This window comes from Pinus tabuliformis, chromosome 4_1 (assembly GCF_031772625.1).
Source record: "Pinus tabuliformis cultivar Carrire ecotype Pingquan chromosome 4_1, CPIR1, whole genome shotgun sequence".
Lineage (NCBI taxonomy): Eukaryota > Viridiplantae > Streptophyta > Pinopsida > Pinales > Pinaceae > Pinus > Pinus tabuliformis.
In genome coordinates, this window is record NC_142303.1 from 794,999,196 (window position 1) to 795,009,193 (window position 9,998).

At 41.0% G+C, this 9,998-nt stretch overlaps 1 pseudogene across 2 annotated transcripts; it reads right to left on the reverse strand.

The window, feature by feature from the left end:
- Nucleotides 1-469: 469 nt before the first annotated feature.
- LOC149178592 (F-box protein At5g46170 pseudogene) lies at nt 470-2,871 on the reverse strand (annotated as a pseudogene). 2 transcript variants are annotated; one of them, XR_016258211.1, is made up of 2 exons: nt 1,106-2,871; nt 470-929 (listed from the first exon to the last, which is right to left on the reverse strand). The product of XR_016258211.1 is annotated as an F-box protein At5g46170 pseudogene, transcript variant X1 (transcript). The 2 variants fall into 2 exon arrangements; XR_016258212.1 differs by having other exon boundaries at nt 1,086-2,871.
- Between the last annotated feature and the right edge of the window lie 7,127 nt (nt 2,872-9,998).

Consider the following 9,998-nt stretch of genomic DNA (forward strand, 5'->3'; position numbering starts at 1 on the left):
AATTAATATTTCAGATCTATGATAGTCTTCAAATCCACATTCACAAATATAATTGACTGCTACTACAGGGATGAAACTGCACTTTTAAGTTTTAAGAAGCATATTTTACTTTTAATTTTTTAAAAGAAAATTTTACAAAAGAAATTCTAATGCTGTTGGTTAAGATTACCCAGAAAAACAAAACAGAACAGAACGGATACAATAATTCTGACACACCATAAGCATTGAAGAGGGAAAGTAACATACCTAGAACATAATTATTTCAAATAATATCAGACTTCAAGCAATTGCTATATATGAACAATGAAACCTTAAATGCAAATGATTTCCATCAAAGACCAGATATCATATCTTCAAATCTCAGCCTAACCTCGTACCAACGAGCACAATCAGACCAAGTTTCTTGTTGGGATCTTAAAAATGCTATTATTGGCAAGAGCAAGGATGAAATCAAGTGCCAAGGAACAAATTGACAATACCATAGCTCTCTGCGCAGGATTGAGTATTGTAAAATTCAAACAAAAGTACTTCTATTATTAACTATTTCAATATTACCAAAGCTTGAAGTCTGTAAGAACATTTGAAGGAGTTTAAATGCAAAAAGAATCCATCAAAGATGGTATTTTATACTTTTTGACTTGTAACTACAAATGTGGGTGGCTAAATTAAAACCAATTTTGGGTTGTAATGATAATATTACAAAGCTTCAAACTTACCAATTTACAATGGGCATAATCCTCATCACCAGAGAATGAATCTAGCCATGCAGGCCAAATTTCAGATTGCCTTTAAAGGATCATGTGCAAAGGTTACTAGACCAGCCAGAAACCACAAATACAAGAAGAAATTTGCCTTATATGAAAAACATAATCTCAGAGTATTGTCCCCAGAACACAAGGTTGGACTTTCTTGTGTCGAAGATCCATTATCTATGCATCAAAGAAATTGAGCTCTGGTCATACTCGGTATAAGAAGCTCCAAAAAGCCTAATTGTCAAAGGTTGTAATATGATAAGGAATTCAATTGCATGCCTAGCTTGCAGATCAATTTGTCAAAAGAAATTTGTGCTCAAGAAACAAACTTACGTGTGAGCAGCCCAGCCAACCTTATGTTCTGCATCAGCTAGAAAGAATTCATTTCCAAAAGGTAAGTCCTCTTCTTCACCATTTCCTTCGTAGCTGCACCAAATGGCTCATCAAATTCCCCTGCTAGAAAAGCTTCTGTGTCCTTCTTAATCGGTCGATCGCTAGGCCTAATGGAAACAAGGGTTGCTCCCTCCATCCCACCACCTTCTGGAAGCTCAAGATATGGGGCATACCAGAGCTTCATATTCAAGGCTGGAACCTGTGTCCGATTCGCAGAAGCCGAGGCTGCTAGCGGCTTGTCCCTGAACTCCCGCAACTGTTCTTTCCCCATACAGAGCATCCCCTGTCCATCTGCATCGGTGAGAATGAGATTCTGAAGCGTTGGATGATCAGAAATTATCTGTTGTAACAAATAATGCCTTGCAGAAGCTGCAATTAACGAGCTTATGGTCCAAACTACTCTCAGCTTCAACCCGCCATCCGTGTAGAATGATTCTGGTATACTGCCGTTATCATCCAAACTCTCGTTAGATTCATCCGTTCTTCGAATAGCAGAACGAGGATTTTTCCTCGAATTCTTCTCGCAGAAATACGATGTGGATCCCAATATCACACAGCTCTCAAGCGTACTACCAAATTCGGCTCTCCACCTCAACAGCACGCCGTCCTCAACGCCAAGCTCTCCGCCGGGAAGCTCAATGCGAAGATTTTGAATCTCCTTGAAGTTTTTCAGCACCTCGCCGGGGGAATGATGTGAAACCTCGGCAAGAACTACCTTCTTCGTCCCGAGGATCTGTTGCAATGCCTGTAAGGGCTTAACTATACTACCGATCACAAGTTTAACAAAAAGACCTATAAAGCCCCTGCTCCTGCCGCTCAAACTCCCGCTCTCCTCACCAGAGATCACGCAGTCCACCTTCACCACGACATCCTCCACCTGCGGCACCAAACCGTTAAAACGTTTCGAAACAACCGAGCACCGCCCTAGGGCTTTGATGTCGCCTAACTTGTTAAAGATCACCAAAACTAACGAATTGGGAAGACGATCAAATTGATCCGTTACAGACATTTGAACCTCCGACCTCGCGTTATTATTTTGCTTGCAGCCGAACTCCAAATACATGCTTCCTCACACCCTTCAACGGAAAAAAGGAAACCTAGCTTCGATTTTGAAGCTTAAAACCCCGCGGAAACGGCAATATTCTTTGCTTTTCACCTTTACACCTTGAAGATTCTTTGAAAGCTTCACCTCCAAGCTACAATCCACAGCCTCACAAATTAAAAGAAGATAAATGCAACGATTTTTATTTCTTCTTTTTTCCTTTTTCGTCGGTTGGGAAAAAATTTAGACCTGGAATCTTACTGAACAGACAGATCTGCCTCTTGGCACCTTGCTGCCTCCCATACCGGGGCCCCAACGCGAAGAAGGCTTGCAGAGACTGCTGCTGTAATTATTCTTCAGACTTTACAGCCTTTTTGCCGCATATTTTTCCAGATACTCGATTTCGGAGGACGCAGGCCGAGATCCGCACTTTATACATGCCGGAAGATCTGATTCTGCCAGCGGGTTCGAGTTTTTGAACTTGTGAACTCGGAACTGCGTGGCCCGGAAGCCCGTGAAAACCCTTGCTTGCCGCTTGTTCTCGCCATCACCCGAAGCTTCCAAGATAGAATTGTACAAGCTTCTCAAAAGTGGTTTTACAGAACTATTGGTTTCGAAACCGCGGTTTTGTAGTGGGCGGCTTACTTAGCGATGACGAAAGCGAGAAAGATACGGTGATAGTTATCATCGGTTGGAAACATCAGAGAAAATCGCCTTTCTCTTTTGTTTTCTATTAAATGTTTATGAATTCGATATGAATTTTGACACACGAATTATTTTCAATTTAGTAAATGAATATTTTATAATTTAAATCATATTTTTTTAATAAAAATATGAGATTAATTAATGAAGATTTTATGAAAAAATTATATGGTTAATATTTGATTGACGCGTTTAAAACAAGTCAATATGATTCATCTTCGGGACAAAATGTTTTAATAACTATTATGTTAAGGCTATTAAAATATTTTATTAATTAATTAAATATAATTAAAAAAATGTGATTACTTAATGGATTTTCCACATGTAGTTTATACAAATATATTTTATAATAGTTTAAAATTTTTATTTAATAATTTTTTAATAATCTTTTGATCGTATAAAAAGTGTTTTACAGATTTTCCACATATAATTCATATAAATATATTTTTGTAATAGTTTTGAATTTTTGTTTAAAACTCTTTTGATGGTATCAAAAAGTGTTTTAATGTTGTGATGGAATATTAAATAAATGAAAAGTTATCATATAAAGATTAATAATGAAAAATATACTATCTATTTAAATACAAATAATAAATAAAATCAATTTTATTTTTGTATAGGGTAATTTTATTTTTATAAATAAATAATTTTAATATTTTTTTTTTATTTTTTTTTTCCACAAACTGATAGAGGATTTATTAAATACTTGGCTTTAATGCCAAAAATCGGATTACAAAAGGTGAGTCTCATTCCACAAGAACCACACAACCATGCAAGGCTATGGCGTTTATGCTTAGCTCACATCTCTTTTTGCCTGCTACTATATAGTCTATTTCTAAGATTTTCCCAACTTTATGAGTACTTACAAACTGATTTAACAAAATGCAGTAAAACATGACACCTATCTAAATTAAGGAATTGGTTCCCATGATTCTTGTCCTCCTCTGAGTAAGGCTTCAGCCGTAAGGAGGGCAGCTTTGTTGGCTTCGATGTCCGCCTCCTTATTGTTAGCTCTCAACACATGATAAAAATTCAACTTCTGGAAAGAGTCTCTAAGATCTATTACTCTGAAAATCAGCCTTGCAAGCCTTAGATCCGTTGGCTTAGAATGAGTCACCATAATATTAATTATTACCTGGGAGTCCCCTATTACATTTGCCTCCCCGATGTTCAACATTTTCATAATCTTGAGAACTTGGAAAAGAGCCAAAGCCTCAACTTGTATGCTAGAAGCTATGCCTAGACCCCAGGCGAAACTGTGTATCCTTATGCCATCGGGATTCAAAATGACGCCTCCAGCTCCAACTCTTCCAGGATTGGCCTTTGCAGCCCCGTCAAAAAAGAGGGAGAATCTCTGCTGATTTGTGGCCCAGTCTTTGAATTCATTTGCTGAAAGTCTTATTTGCCAATCTTTGAGGAGGGAGATACTGTTTGCACTATTTTGGAACTGGAGTTCAAGAAAGGAGCCCCAATTTATATCTTGTTGACTGAGATTTAAGTCATCTTTAATATCTCTCAGATTCTCTTTAAGCTGGCTTTTAATCTTGACTGCCACAAGCTTGGCCTCTTGTTCATAGCTTCTAAAAATCCTTTTATTTCTCTCAAGCCAAACCTGCCAACAGATTATTTTAGGGAGAGCAGTCCAAGCAGCTCTGATGATTTTGTTTTTTGGGGGAGTCCCGGGATACCTTTGCAGCCATTTAGTAAAAATATCAGGGATGGAGGAAGGCAACACGATGCTGAAACTCAGAGTTCCCAACAATTCTGTCCAAATCTGCAAAGTAAAGGTGCATTCAAGCATCAGATGAACTACGCTTTCCTGGTTTACCTTACAAAGGCTGCACCTTGAAGGACCGTGAAAACCACGTTTCTGGAGGTTATCATCTGTCAAAATTTTGGAATGACAAAGCAGCCAGCTAAAGAAGTCGATTTTAGGCAAGGTGGGATAATGCCATATCCCTTTCCAAGGCTCAGGGTTTGTGGCCACATGGGGTCGCTCACAAAGCTTGGCGTAACCTTGAGCAACAGAGTAACCGCCAGTCTGCGTACCCCATCCTCTTGTGTCCCTTTTTCGAGCCAGCAAAGGAGACAGTCCGTGGAGCTTGGAAATCAGGGTCTCGCGCTCCATAGAAAGTTCTGGGGGTGTTTGAAGATTCCAGCCAGCCCAACGTGAGTTTTGCCAAGCTGAAATGTCCCATAGAGTTCGCAAACCAGCCTCATTCATCCATCTGCGCAACGTTTGGAGTGAACGGCAGTCTCCCAGAGGCTCGTTATTCAAAATTTTATCTGTCCAAAGGTTGATCCTTTTTCCATTACCAGGAACCCAGAAGGCATGATCTTTGATGAGAGAGCAAGCTTTGCTGCAAAACTTCAGGAAGGGTGTATTTGAATGCTTCTTAGGGTGATCTAGGCAGCGAGAACGCTGGCCTTTGAAGTATTTTTTCCAGAGAGCTAATTGCGCCCAGCCAGGTTTAGGGGCAATAATTCTCCAGATTAATTTAGCTCCCATTGCTACATTATGGTAGCCAAGATTCTTGAAATTCAAGCCTCCTTCCAATAGCGGTTTGGAGATACATTCCCAGTTGACTAGCAGAATCTTTTTCTCGTTCTGTTTGCCCCCCTTCCAAAAGAATTTTCGGATGGTCTCCTCCATTTTTTTGAGAATGCCAGTTGGAGCGAGAAGGACAGAAAACTGAAACAGGGGAAGACTGGAAAGAACAGATTTAATGAGGACCGACTTACCAGCAATGTTAAGCCAGGAATAACCCCAGGCAAGCAGCTTGTTCTTGAATTTCTCCAATTGGGGGAGCCAATCTCTGCTGTAAGCTTTTTTGAGAAAAACCGGGAGGCCCAAATACTTGAAGGAAGTCCAATTTGAGGATGCTGCAAAACCAAAGGTTCTGGATATGGAGTTGAGCAAGCTGGAAGTGATGTTCCAGCAATAGATATGGCATTTTCCTTTGTTTAGACTGCTTCCCGATACCAAACAAAACTCATCCAAAGCTTTTTTAAATCTGGAGGCAATAATCCCAGAAGTTGCTCCCAATAGCAGCGTGTCATCCGCGAAAAGAGCATGATTAATGGTTTTCACACCCCTCGCAATACAGAGTCCAGCAATATCCTGATCTGCTCTTTTTTTGTCTAGATAAAAACTGAGAACAGAGGCTTGAAGAACAAATAAAAGAGGTGAGAGATGGCACCCCTGCCTGAGCCCTCTCATGGCTCTGAAAAAGTCAGCAGCTCTGCCATTAATTAATGGGGCAATCCAAGGCTCCGAGATGCAAGCTCGAATCCAATTTATAAAATTCTCACCAAATCCAAGTTTATGTAAGACTTTCAGTAGAAAACAATGTCTAACTCTGTCAAAAGCATTTACTAAATCAATTTTGACAACCATACCTTTTTCATTGCAACTCAAGCTTGAACGGATTGCCTCCTAGACCATAATGAAATTGTCCACAATCTGTCTACCTTGAATGAAACCTCCTTGGCTTTCTGGGATGATTTTGGGGAGGATGGGCTTCAGTCTGTTGGCAATGACTTTAGTGATCAGTTTGTAACCTATATTACAAAGTGAAATCGGACAAGACCTGTTGAAGGAGTTGGCTCCCTTCTCTTTGGGGATGAGAGCAAGAAAAGCAAAGTTCGTGCTTCCTCCAATTTTCTTGCAAACTTGGGATTTTAGAACCATTTTGTAAAGATCCTTTTCCATAATGGACCAGCAAATTTGGAGGAATCTGGCTGAGAATCCATTTGGCCCAGGGGCTTTGTCTGGGTTCATGGAAAATAAGGCAGCCTTGACTTCATTCTTGGAGACTTTAGCTTCAAGGAGGTGGTTCATATCAGCAGAAATCAGGGAAGGGATCCCGTCCAACATCTCTGAGTTTTGATCCAGAATTATCTCTTCGCTATACAGACTTTCAAAATGGAGAGAAGCTGCTTTTTTTATGTTTGCATTATCCTTGTGAATGATGGTACCATCTTTGATTTCAGAAATGGAATTGGTACATTTCCTGGCCTGAGCTTGTTTGTGAAAGAAGGAAGAATTCCTATCCCCTGCTTTGAGCCAAAGACTGCAAGACTTAAGTCTCCAGTATTCTTCCTCAGCTAGACATGCCTTATGATAGTTTTGCTGAAGCAGAGCTTCTTTATCTAGGATCTCTTTTGTTATGTCAGCTGTTTCGGCTTGGAGCTGATGGACTTCCAGCATATGCTGGATTTTTTTCCTTTCGTTGGCTGGATTAGGCAGAGATTTGGCCCATATTTTCAAAGCCCTTTTCACTCTTCTGAGCTTTTCTTCCCAGACGAAAAAGGGGGAGCCTTTGACCGGTTGCACCCAAGTGTCCTTAACTACTTGCATGAAGTTTGGTTCCTTAGCCTAGAGCGGGCTAAATTTGAAAGGTATAGGTCCAAGGTCAAGCTGAGACACGAGTTCTAGCTTGATGGGTTTATGATCTGAAGCGCTGCATGGGAGAATATGCATTCTAGCCTCTAATCCAAGCAGAAGAAAAGAGCTTAGAATTAAGAATCTATCCAATCTAGCAACAATGTGGCCAGGACCAATTCTTTTATTGTTCCAAGTGTACTTATCAGAAATTGGCTTGATGTCCAGCAAGTCCCAGTCCTGTATAAGATCCTCTGCCCATTCCCTTGCCGGATCTTGAACAATGTTGCCTCCTCTCTTGTATGCTGATAAGAGAGTAAGATTGAGATCTCCTGCTATGATGATATTCTCAAGATTAACTAGATCTGCTTGGGTTCTTATGGAGTCCCAACAGTCCTTTTTTTCCACAGCGTTCATGGGGGTGTACACATTGAAGAGGCTGATTATCTCTTTTGAATTTGTGTGCTGCAATTTTAAGAGCATCCAATGAATATTGAGGGTTTCATAGACGAATGTGAATTTGCTAGCGTTCCAAAGAGAGCCCAACCCTCCAGAAGCCCCTCAGGCTGAGATTGTTTTCGCCTCACATTTGTTCCAGAGTTTCTTACTTACCTGAAGGAAGACAGAGTCTTCCAGTTCGGTCTCCTGGATGAGAAGTATGTCAAGAGTTTTTGTTCTTCATCGTTTGTATTTCTGATTGGCTCCTTTGGAGCCTTGGGGCTAGTTTCTCGTCATCTTTGCTTTTGACGCTAGTAACTTCTCAAGGGTTGGCTAGCTGCCTTGAAGCTTATCCTTGAAAGTTTCCTGCTCTCTTTTTTCCCGATCTGATTTGCGGCCTCTTGTGGATCTCCTTATCGTTGCTTGAGATTCTCCTATTTCCCCCTCTTCCTCCGAGCACTCTGATTCATGCTCGTCTTCCTCTTCTTCAACCATGTTTCCTTTCGAGCTCCCAGCCATTGCCATTGCTGGAACACCACTTTCAGCCATTACCTCTATTGCTGGAACACCATTTCCAGCTTGCTCAACTCCATTTCCAGAACCTTTGGGGGTGCCTTTAGAGGGTGAGGTTGATTTTTGATTTTCTAGTTCCTGAGTTTCCTCTACTTGCGAGCTTAGAGGGGCGAACTTGTTTTCTTGAACCATTCTGGGCGGGGGTTGTTGAGGGGGGCCTGAGCACCTTTTCCGTTTGGACCGTCCTGCTTTTGAATTTTCCTGGTGCGCTTGACCTGATTCCAACCTTCTTCTTTTCCCTTGTCTGGTACCACATTGGTTGGGCATCCTCTGGCGAAGTGGCCGTAGACATGACATTTTCGGAATTTGAAAGGCACCTACTCGTAATCTAGCTTCTGCAAATGCGTCCAGTTTCCTACCTTGATTTTGATGGCTTCCGGGAGACCCACCTCTAGTTCTACTTCTACGCAAATACGAGCACAATCATATTGATCTTTGTTGTTTGCCCTATCTATGAATTTCCCAAGGGCGTTTCCGATGTGTTTCAGCGAATCCCAGTTCCAGCAATGGACTGGGAGATTAGGGAGTCTGACCCAAACAGGAACAGCCGAGGGGACATCCACTGCAGGGTCGAAATCCGGCGTCCATCTGTTGAGGTACAAACCCTGGGGGCCCATGAAATAGGGGCCATTCTGAAATATCAGATCCTTATCTTCCTTTGAGGAGAATTCGAAGAGGAAAAACCCTCGTCCTAAGAAGTATGAAGTGACGCTGCCCTTGATCAGAGGAGCCCAATTCCTGTTTACCCAGGACTCTGTGGTCTTAGGAGAAGGCCAAAGACCTGTGAACTGGCCCACGAGAGCCCGCTCAGCTAAGGAGAGGGCAACTTGAATCGGGGTCTCTGGCGGCAGGGAGATTTCAGGAATGTCATCCAGCCTCTTGACAAACTTGGCTGCTTCGCTCTTCTTCTTCTGCGGCAAGCCGGCCAAGAGCCGAGAGAAAGCTTCGGCAGCTGAAGGCGGGCCTGCCTGGGGCGAGCTCGGGGCCTCCATGAGGGCGGGCCCGGCTTAAACGTCCTACCCAGCAGAGGCTGAGCGCTCTGAATCCGCAGAAAGACAAAGGGGAACGCAGAGGAGGAGGGCAGAGGGCCCAAAGACGGGCCACAGAGCAGCAAGGGCGGCGGCGCCGAGATGCAGCTAGGGTTCCATGGACTCCAGCAAGCACCCGAGAGTGATCGATGCTCTTAATACCTATAATAATTTTAATATCTATATTTTACTTTAAAATTTAAATAATCAAAATACAAAATTTTGCATTTAAATTTATTAATAATTATTTAAAAATTAAATATTTTTAATAAATCATTTTCTAATATTTATTTTATTATTGTTATTATTATATCCATGTCATATTAAAAAAATATAAACATGTCAAAAGAAATTGCCATATGTATACCTATGTAGTTATATATATTTTAAAGATTTTAATAAAATTAGAAATAAGATTTTGTTGAGTTTCTTTAGTGTTCTTCATTCAGCTTCAGATGTTAGGAAGCTCTTGAATCTTCTCCGCTAGGACCAAATGTTGATTTACTTCATGCATTGTATCTTTTATTAGACACTGTTTGGTTCTCCCGCTTTGTATGGACATCATTATACTCAAGAGTCTCTTTGACCTACTTTTGTGGTCATTAGTTGGACATAGATATAATTATCTTATCTTATCTATTCTATATAGATATGAAATATATAAAAATGGGGTTAAAGTAAAGATA